At 38.1% G+C, this 19,564-nt stretch overlaps 1 non-coding gene across 1 annotated transcript; it reads left to right on the plus strand.

The window, feature by feature from the left end:
* The first annotated feature begins 5,617 nt into the window (after positions 1-5,617).
* LOC142454041 (small nucleolar RNA SNORA15) lies at positions 5,618-5,752 on the plus strand. The gene has a single exon (XR_012785574.1). It is a non-coding gene; the product is annotated as a small nucleolar RNA SNORA15 (small nucleolar RNA).
* Positions 5,753-19,564: the final 13,812 nt, after the last annotated feature.

Raw genomic sequence — 19,564 nt, forward strand, 5'->3', positions numbered from 1 at the left:
CCTCAATTTTGAATGTACAAAAGGAAACCACTCTGATAATAGCACAAACCAAGTTATTATGAGAACCCAGCAGTACGTTTTATAGTCTTCTCTACTCTAATATTTTATATTCAGATAGATATTAGTTTTTGTTTTAGCTCATATTGCAAGATAATAGACTATTCCATCCTCAGGGAAAAAGCATCATATAAACATGGGAAATGCTAAGACTTCAAAATAGGTAGAAAAATTATTTGGTAAGTATGTAACAGTCTTCTGTGATACATTTTAGTATATAATGTTTTCACATATTACATCCATAATAAGTCATAAAATCTCCATGACAGTATATTAATTTAATCACATCAAGGAGGGAGGGCATAGCTCTATTTGTTTCATAATGTAGACAAAACATATTGATTTTCTCATCATAGTTTAGAGAAGGACCACTGCGTTATTTTTGATAACTAATATTTAAAACAGTTTTCTAAATATTTTTTAATTTAATAAATTATGAGTATAAGCAAAAAGAAGGCTCCAGGAACTTATGGAATACCAATAAGGTGTTTTAGGAAAGAGATGCAGTACTGGAAGCACTCAATTTGTCTAGGCCAAGAAATTTGGGAAACGGCTCCCTGGACAACCAACTGTAAGAGATCCGGCCCTGTGCATGGTTCACATAAAGGCAACCAAACTGAACTCGGGAATGATCTGACAGCATCACTTATATCAAATGCAAGTAAAATTTATACTGAAGATAACTCAAAATCAGTTTCAGCAGCAGATCATCAGGGAAGGCCCAGAAATTCAAACTGGAAGAGAAGAGGATGTGGAAAATGGGATATGATCACTTATTATATTCTTATAGAATTTGCTTAAAGAATAGAATAATATAAAGGTTTTTATGTTTTATTATTTAAGTAAAGGCTTTCTGCTGCGTGACTCATCAGAAACTATGGCTAACACTGCGAAGAATGAGAGTCCCTGAACCTTTAACTCTGCCCACATAACACCTGTCCATTAACAAGAGCAGCAGTTCACACGGAACAGGACCCTGTGTGGCTTACAATCAAGAAACGTGTGTCGGATTTGTTTTTTTTTTCCATATTCAGTCAGTGTGTATGAGGAGCATTAACCCCAGGAACTGGAGTATATGGGAGGAATGCAGCATACAGATCGTAGAAAGTCGTTAACAAATGTAAATATACAAGTGACACACCTTGCTTCCTAAAATTCAAGAAGCCTTGTTGCAATTACTACCGAACATCAAAGACTGCATTCTTCAGTATTGGTTACAACTTAATGTAAACAAGACAAATATCCTCACAAGTGGATCCATAAGAATCTTCTTCATAAATCACAGACCACCTTTTTTATCAAGGATTAATTTTACTTGTTCCCATAATCAAAGCTCGTGGAATCAGGAATCAAGAAACAAGTGACATAAAGTAATAAAATGTCAAGATGTCACCTTGAAAATTCAAACCATCATATTTAAAATTGCTTCATATACTAAAACACGAGTGAAGAATGTCAAAGAAGAATTAGTACACTTAAATTATGCTATTGGCAAAGAACACTAAATATGTCCTGGACTTCCAGAAAAAGAACCAAATCTCCCTTGAAAGAAGGACAGTTAGAATACTTCATAAATTCAAGAATGGCAAGACTTCCTCTCACACACTTTGGCAGTGTCTGGAGGAAGGCCTCATGAGTGGTAACAGCATCAGAAAAAGATAAGGTCCTCAAGAAGCTGTAGTCTTGACACCATGACTACAAGAGCAGCTCAGAGCATCACCTCTGCAGAGGGCACAAGACTGAGCAGTGCTTTCTCCCACGTTACATTGGATTGCTGAGAGTCAGACATAGATAGAGGCACTTAGCACAAGTAAGAACAAGAGTGCACATTCAAAATCATAGGCTTCACACTGTTACAAAAACCAATTCTCACTCGTCAAAATAGTGTTTAATGGGGCAAATATAAATAAAAGAGCATACATTAAAATACAAACTGTTTATGAATGCAATGACTTCTTTTTGACGTGACAAAGTCATGATGAGATTATTTTCTAGATATTGCATAAAATATGTGTAAAACTTTACAATATCAGGACATCTTAATGCACATTTCCATCTTACATTCTCAAAACTTTTTAAATGAAGTAGAAAATATGGCTGTTTTACATTCCCATTTGCAGATGTAAGACTGAGTCAGTGTGAAGTGTAACATAGCACATAGTGGGACATAGCAGAAATGGAAAGATAGAAAAAGAACCCAGCTCCTCTGAAATATTAGTGGATGGAGGGTGCTAAGAACAGAGTTGAGACAACAGATAGAAAATAGAGAAGAAAAGAAAAAATGATAAGATTGCACATTTAGAAGAAAGGATAGAGAACTCAATATGTTTTTTGAGTTTCTAGTATGCAATGGAGGAGAGGAGAGATTGCTCATCGGCAAATCTGAAATATTAGTTGAAATAACCAAAAGAAGTAGAGCATACATTAGAGAGGTGAATGGCAAGCATATATGTATGAAAACATATGGAAGTTTAAAAGTTTTCAATTGTTGCTTTTTGATTGGATAAAAATATATTTTTAAAAAGCAAATACTTTCTCAGGTCTATGATATGAATAATTAAGTCAAATATAGGAAGTTTCTTCTTGAAAATAGCATACCTCTTTATAAAACAGAGCTGCCTCAGAGAGAGAGACATGTCTGATCAGAGCACACAGGAGCACATGAAGGGGAAGGAAGCGACAGTGGAGCACGTTCTGGCCTACCAAGCCTTGAGAATGATATCCCTGCTCAGAGCAGCCAATTCACAGAGAGGACCATATGGTCAGCCCCTCTACTAGACACAACATCCCTCACTGACCCATAGCCTGACAGGGGAACAACCCTGGAGACACAGTGTGGGAATTGTGCCTGATTTGAACCCATCATTTTCAACTGGAAAACACTTCTAAAGATCTACAAACAGACATTGAACAATTTGCAGGCTTTTCTTTCTTTTCGTCATTGTTTTGTTTCTTTTGTTGCTTTGTTTTGCTCTGTCTTGTTTTTGTGCATATTATTATCTCTGCAGGGCTAGCTAGATAAGATAGACCAGATAAACAATCTGGAGGAGAAAACAATTGGACCGATGGCTGCGGGGGACACGGAAGAGGGAGAAGTCAGGGGAAAGGAAGTGGGTGTTAACAAACCCAGGGACAAGGGAACAAGTGATCCAAAATTGATGGCAAGGACTGTATAGGAGGGCTGGTAGGTAGGGTTTGATCAAGGGCAATGTGACTGGGAGGAATGACTGAAACCTAAATGAAGGCTGAGCATAATAGTGGGACAAGAGGAAAGTAAAAGGAAATAGAGGAAAAAACTAGGAAGCAAAGGGTCTTTATAGAGGTCTAACTACAGGCATGTACATATGTAAATATATTTGTATATGATGATAGGGAATTAGATATATGTGCATATATTGGGCCGCTCTCTACTCAAGTACTCCCTCAATGCAGCACACTTTGTTCTATTAAAACTGGCATTCCATGATGCTCACCTTCCCAACATGATCACTGAAGACAAAGCGGGTGCATAAGCAATGTGAAGATAGCTGAGGGTGCCCAGTTATCAAAGGATATAGCATCTGGAGTCTTAAAGCCTTGAAGTTAAACAAGTGGCTATCTAGCTGAGAAGCAACAAAGCCCACATGGAAGAAGCACACCAGCCTTTTTGAGCTCGAGGTGGTGATGGAATCAGGTATCAAGCATCAAAGAACAAAAAATCATATCTTTGTGAATGAGGGGAAGTGACGAGTGGAGACCCTTAGCCCATTTGTTGGCAACTGGATATCCCCTTACAGAAGAGTTGTGGGGAGGAGATGAACCAATCAGGGTGAAGTATAGCACCTATGAAACATACAACTTTCCTCCAGCTCTTAATGTTTGCTCCCTACTATCCTTCCCACCCCCACCCCCACCCCATCACTATCATGATCCCAATTCTACCTTACAAATCTGTCTAGGCCAGAGGATGTATACTGGTACAGATAAGAGCTGGAAACACAGGGAATCCAGGACAGATTAACCCCTAAGTACTAATAATGAGAGTAGCAATCCCAGGAAGGGAAGGGAAAGGTGGGATAGAAGGGGAAACCGATCACAAGGCTCTACATATAACCCCTCCCTAGGGAACAGACAAGAGAACAGTGGCTGAAAGGAGACGTCGGACAGTGTAAGACATGACAAAATAATAATAATTTATAAATTGTCAATGGTTCATGAGTGATGGGGGGTGGGGAGGGAGGGGAAAATGAGGAGCTGATAGCAAGGGCTCAAGTAGAAATAAAATGTCTTGAGAATGATGATGGCAACAAATGTACAAATGTGCTTGGCACAATGAATAGATATATGGATTGTGATAAAGGTTGTATATGCCCCCAATAAAATGATTTAAAAAAACAAAACAACAACAACAAAAAAACAGATGCCTTGAGTACAGGTGCCATTAAAGACTTAGGGAATAAATTACAAAGAAATCTGACCTAAAGTCCATGAACAGATCAGACTAAATCATTATTAGAGGCTGTGACTTTTGAGTGACAGATTCTGTAAGGGTTATAAAACACCATCAATAGGAAAGACTGTGTGAATTAGACATTTTCAAACAGTAAGGACTCAAGACTTACTTACGCTTCTTCCAGTGAATGGGAATGTGTGTGTAAAAGACATAAGAAATTAAATAATATGAATAATAAACTCAACAACCACAGAGCAGTTTCCTCTTCAAAGTCAATGCAGCTTTAGGAACAGAGTTAGCCTTTGTTTTATGAACAGTGGTGTGGATCTTTTTTTAAAAAGCCATTCTATGGACTATCTTCAAATCATAATCACATTCCTAAAGTGGAACTTATGTACCCAACATGAAAGCCAATGATGAAGAAATTGAAATATTTTATTAATGCCTTCAGTGTGAAATTGACCAAACATCCAATCAAAATACTGTGATAATTATTGGCCAGTGTACTTAAAAAGTTGAAAACATAAAGGAAAGAGCATTATTTGTGATAGAAGCAAAGCTGGAGAATTCATGACAGGATGTTGAAAACCCAATGACTAATTCATAGCAAATACCTATTTTTAGTGACACAAGCAGCAACTACACATGGAGTACTCCCGATGGAATACACGGAAGTTACATTGACTGTGGGAAGTGACAATGGAGAAGTTCAAGATCAGCAGCTAAAACTAGGCCCAAGACTGACTGTGCAACATTCCCTGGTACCCACATGTAAGTTCAGATTGAAGCTGAAGAAAATTAAATTGATGAGAGACAAAATACGGCCTGGAGTCTATCCCACCTGACTTTTGAGAATAGCTCAAGAATTTACTTGCTCTATTGAGCAACAATAACAGAAAAACTGGTTAGCTGTGGGAGGACCTCAGAACACCATTCATGAGGAAAGCAAAAGGCTGTTAAAAAGACAAGAGAGACAGAGAAATCAGAGTGGACGGCAGAAGAAATTCTGAAATATGCTCTTATTTATGGAGTAGATAAGGCAAATGGAAGAAATGATGAAGTCTAATAACTGAACAGAAAATTTCAAAGGCATCCCGAGAAGACATAGGAAAAATGTTCTAATGACACGCATGTCTGAATCCTGTGTTTTTAATCCGTAATCTACACAGCCAGCCATCACGCCGCAATGTCTTTTCCCTTTCACGTACTTCCCGTGTGCTGTGTCTTCCTCATGGCATATCATCTGTAAAGGTGAACACAAAGTAAAAGGGTCTTTGCCAAAGCCAGCACCCGTCAGATGAGGCCGATGCAACCAAGCCCCACGACTGGAAAGATAAGCAAAGGATCCGACTGCAGAGCTGTCCCTGTGCAAGGCGGGCCACTGCTAAGAAAGCCACTGAAAAGGGGGCTCGTCGCTTCAAAATGTGCATTCTCTTCAAAACATTCCGCCAAGTGCCCAAAACAAAAATGTTCTATGAAATGAACAAAGGCCTCCAGGTAGAAAACCAAAAAGGAAGGACAAACTAAGCATATCTTAAACTGAAAAAACTGAAGAAAAAATTTAAGCTTGAGATGTAATGTTGAGGCAAATTATTGAATGATTCGGATAGCATCGGAAGATGGAAAGAATACACAGAATCACTGTACCCAAACTAGCTACTAGACATTCCAGAACTACTAGAACTGTAAGAGGAAGCTCAAGGAGCACTGAAAGCACTAGTCCGAAAGAAGACTTCAAGAATCAGTGGAACACCAGTTGAACTGTTCCACAAGCTGATGAAGCGCTGGAAGCACTTACCTGTCTATACTGGGAAGACACTTACTTGGTCAAGTGACGGGAAGAGAACCACATTTGAGCCCCTTCCAAAGAAAGGTGACCCAACAGAATGCGCAAATTAGAGAACAAATTTATGGATGTCACATGCAAGTAATAGTTTGCTGAAGGTCATCCAACAGTGGTTGTAGTGGCACATTGACAGGAAACTGCCAAAGGTTTGGGCCAAAGTTTCACAGAACATGAAATAAGGGATATCGTTGCTATTGCCAGATGGATCTTGGATAAAAGCAGAGACTATCAGACAGATGTTTACTTATGTTTTATTGACTGTACCATGGCAACCAACTGTATGGATCACAAAACTATGGCTAACCTTGAGATGAATGGAATTCCAGAACACGTCCTTGTGCTTATGTAGAACTTGTTCATGGATCCAGAGGCAGTTATGGGAACAGAACAGGGAATACTGCATGATTTAAATCAGTAATAGGATTATAACCTCTCACCACACTGATTCAGTCTATGTGCCAAGTATTGGAGAAGCCGGCTTCTATGAAGAAGAAAGCAGCAGAAGGAGTGAAGGAAGCCTATTATCAACCTGTGATGCGCAGACAACACAGCCTGCTTGCTGAAAGTAAGGAAGAAATGAGGCACTTTATCAATGACTGCAACCTTTAGTATGAATTACAACTCAATGTAAAGAAGACGACACTCTTTACATGTGGTCCAATCGGTAACCTCATGATAAATGGAGAAAAGATCGAAGTTTTCAAGGATTTTGTCTTATTTGGATCTATAATCAGTATCCATCGAAGCAACAGTAAAGTGACATGTTAAATTGTCTCAACTGCTGCACAAGACTTCATTTGTGTGTTGCAAAGCAAGGAGATTACTGTGAGGACTAAGGTGACCTAACCCAATCCAGGTTATTTTCAATTGTGTCATGTGCATGTGAAGCTGGGGATTGAATCGGGAAGAGCAAAATAGAAACAGTGTGTTTGAATTGTGGTACTGGAGAAGCATATTGAAATATGATGGACAAACTAACCTGTCTTGGAAGAAGTAAAGTCAGAAGGTCTCTTGGGGATAAGCATGTAGAGACTTTGTCTTACATACTTTGGACATGTAAGGAGAGCTCAGTCCCTGGAGAAGGCTCTCCTGCTTGGTAGGGGGGTGGCAAAAAAGAAGCATGTCCTCAAGGAGATTGATTGAGACACTGGCTGCCACACCGAGCTCCAACATAGGAACAACTGTGAATATGGCGAGGACTGCACAGTGTTTCGCTCTGTAGTGCATAACACTGTGGGTCAGAACCTGTTTGATCGTACCTGAAAACAACAACCAAGTCAGAAGATATTGCTGGGATATGGAATTGTGATATAGAATTGTCACCTGATATAAAATTATCATGGTAAGATGGTACAAAAGATATTGGAAGAAACCTATTGACGCATTTTATTATGAATTTTATCATATCTTACTAGAGTTGGGGTTTATAAGTCAGATGTTATTATGTATAGGTAATGACTTGAGGTTGATTCCCAGATAGTATCTAATAGCATGATTTTCTTAAAATCAATTTAGGGTGTTAGTCTCGGTTGACTAGAGAAACAAATTCACAGACACTCATATGTGTATAAGAAAGATATTTATATCAAAGAGTAGTTGTGTATTAAGAAAATATCCCAGCCCAGTCTACATCAATTCCATAAGTCCAATATTAGCCCTTATGTCTGATAATAGTCCATAAATTACTCCAAAGACTCATGCGGCACATGCAATGATGCTGAATGCAGGAAGATCAGAGGCCAGTGGGTAGAAAATTTTGTGGATCCAGTGGTGGCAGAGGCATCTCAGCACTAGTGTAGGTGTCCACATGGTTCCTCCAATTTCAAGGTTCTGGCTCCATCAGCATAGCTTCATGTGACTTGTCAATAGGAAGGTGAAGCAGAGAGAGTGTGTGTCCCACTTCCAGGGAGGAGGACAGCAGCTCCCAGAATCCTCCTGAGAAGGCTATGTCCACACAGAGCACAGAGTAATCATTGTCTATGACCTGATTGATAGACTACACTCCTCCCCTTTTCCCAAGTTGACAGGAGATTATATAACTGCCACAGGGAGTAACAGTTATTATAGGAGGTGGAGTGTTGGCATTGTGCTCGGGCACATATTACCCGTTGTCAAGTTGATTCTAAATTACGACCATCTCATGTGTGAGGATAGAACTGTATTCCATAATGCTTGCAATACCTGGTTTTTGGTAAACCAATTGCTGTGATTTTTGCCAGAGGAATTTCTGGGTGGACTCAAACTCCCTAAATTTTGTTTAGCAGTCAAGATTGTTGTGTGAGGCTGGGTTGACTTGTATTACAAATCCAGTGACACTCATGATGTGTAAGAAAGAACTTCCTATCAAGAAGTAATTAGAGTATTTATATATGAAGAAAACATCTCAGCCCATTACAACCAAGTTCATAAGTCTGATACTAGTTCCTAAGTCCCTCTTCAGACACACAATGCAGGGTGATTACAGGTTGGTGATTGCAAAGTCACGTAGATCCAAGGTTGCTGGAAACTTGGCAAGGCTCTGACAGCCCTCAGGGTTACCAGCACGCAGAAAGGTGAGGAGATTCCCAGATCCCTCGTTATGAGAAGGCCATACTCACAAGGAGGGACTATCAGATTGTGAGCTGATGAACAGGTTGGATAGCACCCTTACAATTGAATTTATCTTCAAGTTGACATGAAATTACCCAACTGCCTCATCTGTTAGCCATGTGTATCACACAGGCACTTCACTACTTGGTAGATGCAAAATTAATAAATAAATAAAGTATGGAAGTGGGGCAAATGTTTGAAGCCTTGGATGGAGACCGCAGCTGGAATTCTCCCCACAGGTTTAGTTGCCTTCTAGCTGCAGGCAGCTGACAGCAGCTTTTATGTGGAAAAGATTTTGCCTGATGTTTTCTCAAACTCTGAGAAATTATTCAGCTTGTCAGAGAAACTGAAATGCCAGGCTCTTTGATATATAGCTGCAGCTTGGTAACCGTTGCTCTCGCTCCTGAGCTGTCAGGGTGGGAGGAAACTTTTCAGCGCACATCATCACAGAACATATTTGAAGGCCCAATTAACTTAGATGCTTCAGGTGAAGATGCTTCCAGGCCAACGGATTTTGTATCAGAAAACCTTAGTGAAATGAAGGGCGTCAGAAGAAATGGACTCTTTTTGTCCTATCTTTCTGCTAATGTGACTGGAGATGTGCAAATCAGTGAAAAACACAGTGGGATATGCAGAAGAAGGATTTTCAAAAGAGTTTTATATCACGTCAGTAAAAATCCAATGGACTATTGAATGAAATCTGGATTTTAGATGTGACCTCACATGCTTCATTTGTACATTGGAGTCCAACAAGTACTCTTAAAAGCCACATCTGGGCTCTGTAGCTATCAGCCTCGTGGATGTGACAATGACTTGGCCTTCTACTCCTGGGATTGTAGAAGGAGAAGTCCTGACGGTGGAGTGGTTATGTATTTGGCTACTAACTGTAAGGCTATCAGTTCAAAACAACCACTGCTCCTCAGAGAAAGGCACTGATTGTTACAGGCTCAAAGACACACAGGCACAGTTCTATCCTATGCTATAGGGTCTCTCTGAGTCCAAATCGAGCCAATGGTAGTGAGTTTGGTTTGAGCTTTTAGTTTCTTGTCAAAGGAGGGAACACTGGTAGTTCAAAAATAGAATGCTCACCTTTCTGTGGAGGACTTGTGTTTAATTCCTGGCTAAAACACCTCATGTGCAACTACTGTGTCTGACATTGGAGACTTGCATATCATTGAGGAAATTAACAGATTTCCAAGTTTACAGGGGAAGACAAATTTGGGAGAAAGGCCTACTTATTTACTTCAAGAAATTGGCCAATGAAAACAGTATGATTTCAAAATCTGATCCACAACCAGTCATGGGGTTGAGAGAGAAACAGGAAACATGCTTCTTGGGTATATTTCACTTACCCTACAACTAAAGGCAGTTAACAATAGCCACAGAGCAGATGGCACGTGAGTTCGGGGTTCAAATAAACCTATTACAATGCTAGCTCTACTGCTAGTCTTTTGAGAGGGGCAAGTTATTTAAGCTTTCTATGTCTCATTTTTTAAAAATCTGTAAATTTACCATAATTAATCCCTCTCGCCCGCCCCCCCCCCCCCGCTGGAGATAAAGTAATCACAGCAAACATCTCTCCCTTGTACTGGGATTGTACCGCTAACCACAAGGCCAGCAGTTCAAATTATCGAACAATACTCAGGAAAACGATGAAGATTTCTCCTCCCATGAAGAGGTCCAGCTTGAGAAACCCATGGGGCAGTCCTATCCTGCCCTTTAGGGTCGCTCTGAATTGGAGTTGACTTGATGGCAGTGAGCACATTGTAAGGGAACTTAGTAAATGACTTACTATTTGTTTATGTCAAAAACATTACCACCATTGGTCTTTTCTGGAATAAAGTAGGATGATAAATTCTAGGATAAGAATCTTTAAAGTAACTGTACTGAATGTGATATAGAGGCACAGGCAGAATGATAGTCAACAAAATGTATCGATGCCAATAACCTTGAAAATCCATCTTTATGAAAGACAAAATATAAGCCTTTTCAACAATTATAGAATTTGCTTGCCTTTTTTTGCTCCAGAAAGTGAATACTTAAAACTATTCAGAAAGACAACTATTCCAATTATTTAATTTTACATACGAAGAATTTAAAAGTAATTTATGACAGAACTTTGAGAAATGAAATTAAGAGATAAAAATTCTAAATGAACTTTATTTCTCAATCTAAACTTCATCAAGATCCAGATACTTTTCTAAGTGATGAAACTAGTTGTTTAGTCCATCCCTACAGAAAAATTCGGGTCCTGAGGATTTAGCCAAGTGAATGCAGGCTTTTCTACACTATTCACACATGTGAATGCAGTCTGTTCTACACTATTAACTGAAGAAAAAAATATCTGCTCCTTTAGGGTTTTAGAGTAAGAAACAAAAAAGAAATGAAAAGGAGCAAAATATAAGGCGAATAGCTAATTATTTTCCATCAAACGTCTAACAAAATTGCTTCTATTCAATGAAAAGAATGAACAGGTATGTTGTTATTGTGGAGCAGGATCCCCTGGGTATGTTTCTGCTAATGTTTTGACTTTCTCTCAAAACATTCTCAGAATACACAGATAATATTCTCTGAACCCACAGAAGTTCGACATGCAAACTGTCTTGAACATCCAAACAGCTCTGTTGTGGTGGCCTTTACCCTGCTTTATCTCCTTTGACTGAAGCTCACCCACTTCTTGCTAGCCCTTACTTTGTCTTCACCACCATGTTACATATTTTATTATAGTCATTGGCTGGATGTTTCAGGGTCTCGATCTCACTTGGTTACAATTTTCATTGAAATCCCTCCTCTTACACTGTCTGACGTCTCCCTTCACCCACTTTGCCGTTGTCCATCCCCCAGGGAGGAGGTTATATGTAGATCCTTGTAATCGGTTCCCCCTGTCCACTGCACCTTCCTGGTATCCCCACTCTCAGCACTGGTCCTGAAGCAGTCATCTGTCCTGGATTCCATGTGTTTCCAGTTGCTATCTGTACCAGTGTACATCCTCTGGTCTAGCCAGATTTGTAAGGTAGAATTGGGATCATGATAGTGGGGCGGGGGTGAGGTGGAGCATTTAGGAAAGTTGTATCTTTCATCATTGCTACACTACACCCTGATTGGCTCGTCTCCTCCCCAGGACCTCTCTGTAAGGGGATGTCCAGTTGCCTACAGATGGGTCTTGGGTCCCTAATTTGCAGTCTGCCTCATTCACAATGCTTTGATTTTTTGTTCTTTGATACCTGATCCCTTCGACAGTTCATGGTCACACAGACTGGTGTGCTTCTTCCATGTGTACTTGGTTGCTTCTAAGCTAGATGACCGTTTGTTTACCTTTAAGCCTTTAAGACACCAGATGCTATATTTTTTTGATAGTTGGGCACCATCAGCTTTCTTCACCAAATTTGCTTATGCACCTATTTGTCTTCAGTGATTGTATGAGGAAGGTGAGCACACAATGATACGATTTTTTTGTTGATGCCTCATAACTGATCCCTTCAGCACCTTGTGATCACACAGGCTGGTGTGCTTCTTCCATGTGGGCTTTGTTGCTTCTCAGCTAGATGGATGCTTGTTTATCTTCAAGTGTTTAAGACCCTAGATTCTATATCTTTTAATAGCTGTCACCACCAGTTTTCTTCACCACATTTGCTTATGCATCCACTTTGTCTTCAGCAATCATGTCGGGAAGGTGAGCATCACAGAATGCAAGTTTAATAGAACAAAGTGTTCTTGCATTGAAGGAGTGGAGGTCCAAATTTATAAATTATCAAGGGTTCACGGGGGAAGAGGGAGCGTGGAGGGAGGGGAAAGAAATGAGGAGCTGATATAAAAGTGCTTGACACAATGCATGTATGTAGGGATTGTGATGAGTTGTATGAGCCCCCAATAAAATTCTAAAAAAAAGAAAAGCAAACTCTCTTCTTGATCATGGTTGAACTGCGTACAAGAGTTTTGGCTTTCAAATGGTAAGTTTTCTCAACTTTAAGTTTTTAGTCCGAATTATGTAAATCAGAATTACTGAGATACCTATGGTATTGGCTTTTGCTTCTGCTGTTAATTAGCTGTCATCTTCAATTGGACAGGAACAATTGAAACTTTATGTAAATGGTCTGCTACTGCAGCTATGTATTCAACATCACCTTAGGCCTTTTTGAAAATAACTTCCATTGGCAAACATGTGACTTCTCTGCAGCATGTTCATAAAAGCTATTTATAAAGCACCCACATTTTCACCATTCTTCCACACATGTTCACCATAAATTGGATATTTGATCTTGCTTAAATTTTAGCAATATGTATGTTGCTATGACAGGAATCTTCTCAGGAATCTTTCCAAATTCTTGTCATATCCTTTTTAGTCCCTCAAACCAGAACTGTTCAGATGTGTTAGCAACGAATACATTAGTATGAGTCATTATGTTAGTTCAGATATGTTAGTATCAGGCATGTTATCATGAGTTTATTTTGATACAAATGTATTGAAATTCATTTATAATATTTTCATAATATTATTTCCATGATTTTTTGATTAGCCCTGATATTTTTCTCCAAATAAAATATAAATTAATTTATCTTAATCTTTTAGTTCTTAAACAACCAGGTTGGAAGTATACAGTATAATAACTGAGACGTAGCCCAGGCTTAAATGACCATTCAAGATTCTTAGAGCATTTTAGCATGACTACTAACACAAGTGTTTTACAAATACTCACAAATGTGATGTGAGATAATACCATTATTCTAAAAGTTTTTGGAATATATCTATCTATCCAAGTTCTACACTTAATAGTTTGTTTTGCTCTTGCTTTATTGTATTTGATGAAGGCCTGGCAATTAATTAATCTCAGATTAAATATGCTTCAATAATCATTGTCTTTGGGAGCCAATGTTTCAGTACCCAACACTGTACTCAGTGCAGAAGCTAATATTAACGTACATGATCAAAACCTGATCTACGTTTTGAGTAGTTTAATTTTGAATTTTGATTTGAAATGCATGTCTCTTTCCTCTCTATTCTTCCTTCATCCTTCTTTTTTTCTTTTCTCCTCTTCCTGCTTCTTTAAATTATCCTAGAAGTAGTAGCAATTAAGAGTCAATAAATATATTAACATTCAATCTATAGCAGTTGGAAAATCAATCTTATGGATTTATGAATAAGTAAAGCTGCATAAAGTTGAAATGTATTTTTAAAAAGTTGAAGATAATTTTCAGGGATGCTGAACATCCAGTTTCTGTAAGAAAACACACACAAATAAATAAAAACAATTGTTTTTATTCATGGAAAGGGCTGTGCATGAAGTGGAAATCTGAGGAATGGACTGGAGCCATTGCAAAACTCAATGTTAAATATTGTGGTAATAGAGTTTAGAGAAAAAAAATATATTTGATATTCTTGCCCAAAAGTAGGTTTTCAATGAGAAGTAAGAAGTCATTTAAGGTACAAACTTTGTCCTTAAAAGCTTATCATACAACTTAGCTGACAAATTTATGATCCTTGAAATATGAAATGAGTCAAAATATTTGGAGTATAAGTTAAAGGAAGTAATTACAAAAAATAAAAACAAACAAGCAAAAAACCCAAGAAGGCTTTATGGATGAGGCAGTTCAGAAATACTTCTTGAAAATGTATTTTCCCCTGGGAGAGGGACAGCAGAGAAGGGGGGAAGGGAGACTCCGAATAGGGCAAGATATGACAAAATAACGATGTATAAATTACCAAGGGCATATGAGGGAGGGGGGAATGGGGAAGGAGGGGGGAAAAAAAAGAGGACCTGATGCAAGGGGCTTAAGTGGAGAGCAAATGCCTTGAGAATGATTGGGGCAGGGAATGTATGGATGTGCTTTATACAATTGATGTATGTATATGTATGGATTGTGGTAAGAGTTGTATGAGTCCCTAATAAAATGTAAAAGAAGAAAAGAGAAAAAAAATGATTAGGGCAAAGACTGTACAGATGTGCTTTATACAATTGATGTATGTATATGTATGAACTGTGAAAAGAATTGTATCAGCCCCAATAAATTGTTAAAATAAATAAATAAATTAATTTAAAAAAATGTATTTTCAAGATAGAATTGATCCTAGATCCTTATGGGGTAATGATAGAGTATAGACTACTCTTTCTTGACTATTTCACAAGTTATCAAGCTTTATCTACCCCACAGGTAGGTGAAGTAACTAGTATTATTCCCAATTTTATAGCTAAGGAAACTAAGGGCCAGGAAGATTCAATGGTTTATGTATGATCAAAATTCAATTCTAGACCTGTATAACTCCAAAGTTCATGCTAATTCCACTGTCTCTGCCCAAGAAAGAGCTGAGAGGAAGCCCAGGGGCCAAAACTGTATGAAAAAGCAAAAGAATGCAGTTACTAGAATCTTTGTTAAAGGTGTTTGCTGTCTTATAGTTACTTCCTGCAGTATATTTTGTTTTTGTTGTTACGTGTTTTAAAGTTAGTCCCAATTCATAGTGACCCTGTGTACAATGGAGCTAAGCATCGCCCAATCGTGCAGCAGGCTCACAAACATTCCTATGTTTGAGTCCATTGGTGCAGCCACTGTGTCAATCCATCTTGTTGAATGTCGTCTTTTTAACTGACCCTCTGTCTTACCGAGCTTGATGTCCTTTTATAGGGACTGGTCATTCCCGATAACTTGTCAAAAATATGTGAGATGAAGCCATACCATTCTAGCTGTATTTCTTCCCAAAGCAGATTTTTGTTGATCTTCTGGAAGCCCTTGACCGTTTCAATGTTCACCACCAACACCATGATTCAGAGGCATCAATTCTGCAGTCATCATTATCGATTGTTAGTGTTCACATGCAGAAAGACAATTGAAACTGCCACGTCTTGGCTCAGACACACCTTAGTCCTCAAACTCACCTCTTTGCTTTGCTTTGACGGGTCTTTTGAAGCCGATTTGCCCAACGTGATTTATCCTCTGATTTCTTGCCTGCTGCTTCCATGCATGTTCATGGTGGATCCAAGTAACATGAAATCTTGATGACGCCACATTTTTTCCTCATTTGTCATAATATTGCTTATTGGTCCAGTTGTGAAGATTGCTTTCGCAATGTTAGAAATTGGACTGCTAACCTCACTTTTGGTTGGTCAAATCCACTAGCAGCTCCACAAGGAAAACGTGAGGCACTGTGCTCCCATAAAGACAGCCTCAGAAACCCTAGTTAGCAGATGTGGTTGTTACACAGTCTGTTGTCAATTTGAGACTTAAGCGTGAAGGGATGGAGTTTACCTGTCAATCAGGTCACAGCTTGATGACCTCATTTGAAGCCTCTGAAAAGATAAATAGCTCGCTGGAAGTGGGACACGCGTTCACTCCCTGCAAGACATTCCTGTGGACAAGAAACAATGAGCTACACTAGAGCCCAGGAGCCGAAGGAGCCACGCACCAAAAGAACAGTGCTGCATTGTGTGTTGTGAGTTTGGTGTCACTGTACTTTCCCCCTTGATACTGAACAATAGGATGCCTACCGTTGTAAGGATTTCTAGTCCCCAAAACTCTAGGATGCAAAGATCCTCTATCCTCTAGAGTGACTAAGAGCAGCAATTGATTCCGTGGCACTGGGCTTCATTGTGTGTTGCTTGGGTTTTCTCTGCAAGAACAGTCTTTCTTGGATTTTTCTGCCCTTGCGAGTTTCCCACAAGACTCTCCAGTGAGAGGCACTTTGACTAGTTGTAAGGAAGAGTGGAAGTGGCATTCATTATTCCAGGAGGGGCAGGGGCATTTATAGGAAAGCTCCTTGAATGTTATAGTAACTGGGTCAAGAGGAGGCTGATTTAGAAGACTTGCTTCCTTTGGGAATTTCAGATCATCTCTTGAGGTCTTTGGTGCAGCTGAAATCCCCACCTTTATCTTCCAGTTCCCCCACATGGTTGCATAGACCTCTAATTCCCTGGACTTAAGTCTTTCCTACTCAGAGCACACACATCAACTTCTCTTTCTTGACCAATCCCAGCTAATGGATGAGTTTTGTGGGTAAAGGAAAGTTTTACGTTGAAGATGGTATGAAAGCAAACACTTTCTATGTGCTATGTAGAAGATCCTAGTGCCTGTAAGCAGATGTAACCAGTTCATTGAACCAGTCGGAATCTCCAGTCGGTTTTTGTTTTAATGCATCGCTGTTTCTTTTTTTTCCTGGCAGAATACTTGCATTCATTTTTCTCTACTCATTTGCATGAAATAGAGAGACTTTTCTTGACATTCTCAAACAATAAAATATCTTGCAAAAATTCCATCCCTGACAGTGATTCAGCTCATTAATATTTGTGTCAAAATCAATATTATAATGCAAACTTGAACTCTGTTCAAAATCAAGTTTTTCCTTTCCACAGCCCAGGCCTCCTACAGGCAAGAAGTCGACAATGGAAAAGGGAATGAATTCGGCTTCTCTGATTTTTTATTTAGCTAGTGTCCCCTGTCATCTACGTCTTTCAGCATTGGAGCAGGTTGAGACAAACTATTAATATAGTATAGTAGGAAGAAACCCTCACGCTACAGGAATCAATCTGGAATATGTTTCCTATGGGGATGGCTAGTCATGTAGCATTTTTTGAGCTTCTCTGAGGCATCCCATCCTCTGTTCATTCATAATAAGTTGTTTAGTAGTAAGTAGGCCACAATTTTTATTCCATGAAATGAAACTGCAAGTGAACAGAGAGAATAAGAAACATACCTGACTAATCAGTGGGCGAACCTCTCAGAGGGGGAGAGAAGCAATAAGCAGAGAGGGACCGCCTGGTGGAGATTAGCCACTGGACAGAAGATTAACGCAAGGATCCAAACTAGTCTTTGACTGTTATCACCAACTCTGACAATCTTGCTTCTCAGTATCGGCTGGCAGTATTTCAGAGAAATACAAAGGGAAAGAGAGGAATATTCGGTAATTAATTTAAAGACTAATTAAAGACGAATTCAGATGTTGTTATGGTTGCTAGGTGCCCTGGAATAGCAGCTACTGCACAGCGAGCCTGTGTCCCAGCTAACAAGCACTGCCTGCTCCTGGGCCAGCCTCACAATTGGTAGTATGTTTGAGACCATTGTTGCCGCCACTGTGGCATCATTGTTAAAGTGGATCGACATCTGCACACACTTATTTATGCATAAAATTAAAAAGCAATTTTTACCTAGACTTAGTCAATTTAGTTCCTATTTAAATTAGGTTACAAACTCATTTTTAATATTATTTGAAGTTATATCTCAGAAATAAAATCATATGTAAAACTATTCAAACTAAATAATTGGTAGAAAAATAATTAGAATGGTCATCTATGAACATCTTTTTCATTTAACCAATCATAAATGTGAATTGGAGCATTTAAATTTTTCTCAGTATTCTAACATCATAGAATGTGTTTGGGGCTAAAATTGGTAGAAGAAGTAGGTTAAGAATGGTGAGATCCAGCAATCTTCTCTAGATCAACCTGCTTAAATTAATTATGCAACTTTTAGGCAATCCATAATTTTGCTACCCTTTCACAGTTTTGTTTTTATGTGGAAGTGATTCACTCAACTTTGGAATTTTTATCAACTTAAAAAATACCTCAAGTGTCTTTGATCATTAATATATGGCATAATGTTTAGAAATTCATTTAATAGCACCAAGAGTATAAATTCAGAATGTATGATGCAATTATTATGAATTAATTACATCTTAGGTGACTTTTAAAAGCTGGAATTTAATGCACATATATAAAAGAAGAAACCTAGTTAATATACAATAAAATTATACGAGAATTACTTAAACTTAGGCTATAAATGTAAATTACATTCTTATTAGCATATAAAACTTTCAGTATTACTATTCTCAAGATACTTAGGCACTGCCATAAAGCACAATTACTACTACAGTTAATTTGCTCAAAAATAAAAAAAAACCCAGCATTTTATTTAGTATGTTCTTTGGTCATAAGAAAACTATATTTAATTAATGTGTTTAAAACAATTCTGAAATCCATGACCATCTAATTAATTCTGACTCATAGTGACCCTATACTATATATGATACATTTATAGTTAGTGAAAATTTAAAATATAAACTTGCACATGTATTATATAACATGTACACATAAATAAAAATTGATTTAATAATAAGATTATTCCACCATCTAAATGAACTATTTTTCTCTTAGTAATTACATGAGATTTCTTTAATTAAAAATTTCTTCAATATAAAAGTACTCATATGACTAACACAGAACCTTGAAATCATAAATTTTTAATTATACTGAAATTTAGTAGCAAGACTCCATAGCATAACATTAATAAAAATTGAGAAATTGAAAAGCTTTCTTAAAATTAAATAGTCTTTTAAAATGAAATATAGAATCATTATTGTACTAAATGAAACAATCTTTTATTTATAAAAAATTATATTCTTAGTCAAATTAGTTTCCTCTTCAAATTAAAATTGAGATTTTATTTTTCTAATCAATTGAGTAGACTCACATAAATCAAGTAGATGAATTCATACAAATCTATGTCATATGAAAATTTTAAAAATTATTGCATCAATTCTTATGTTTTAGCAAAATATTTAAAGAAAATATATTAAATACACCTGGCCATCGATTTGTTTCCAACTCATAGAGAATCTGTAAGACAGAGTCGAACTGCCAGAGGGAATTTAGGGCAGT

This window comes from Tenrec ecaudatus, chromosome 7 (assembly GCF_050624435.1).
Source record: "Tenrec ecaudatus isolate mTenEca1 chromosome 7, mTenEca1.hap1, whole genome shotgun sequence".
Taxonomy (NCBI): Eukaryota; Metazoa; Chordata; class Mammalia; order Afrosoricida; family Tenrecidae; genus Tenrec; species Tenrec ecaudatus.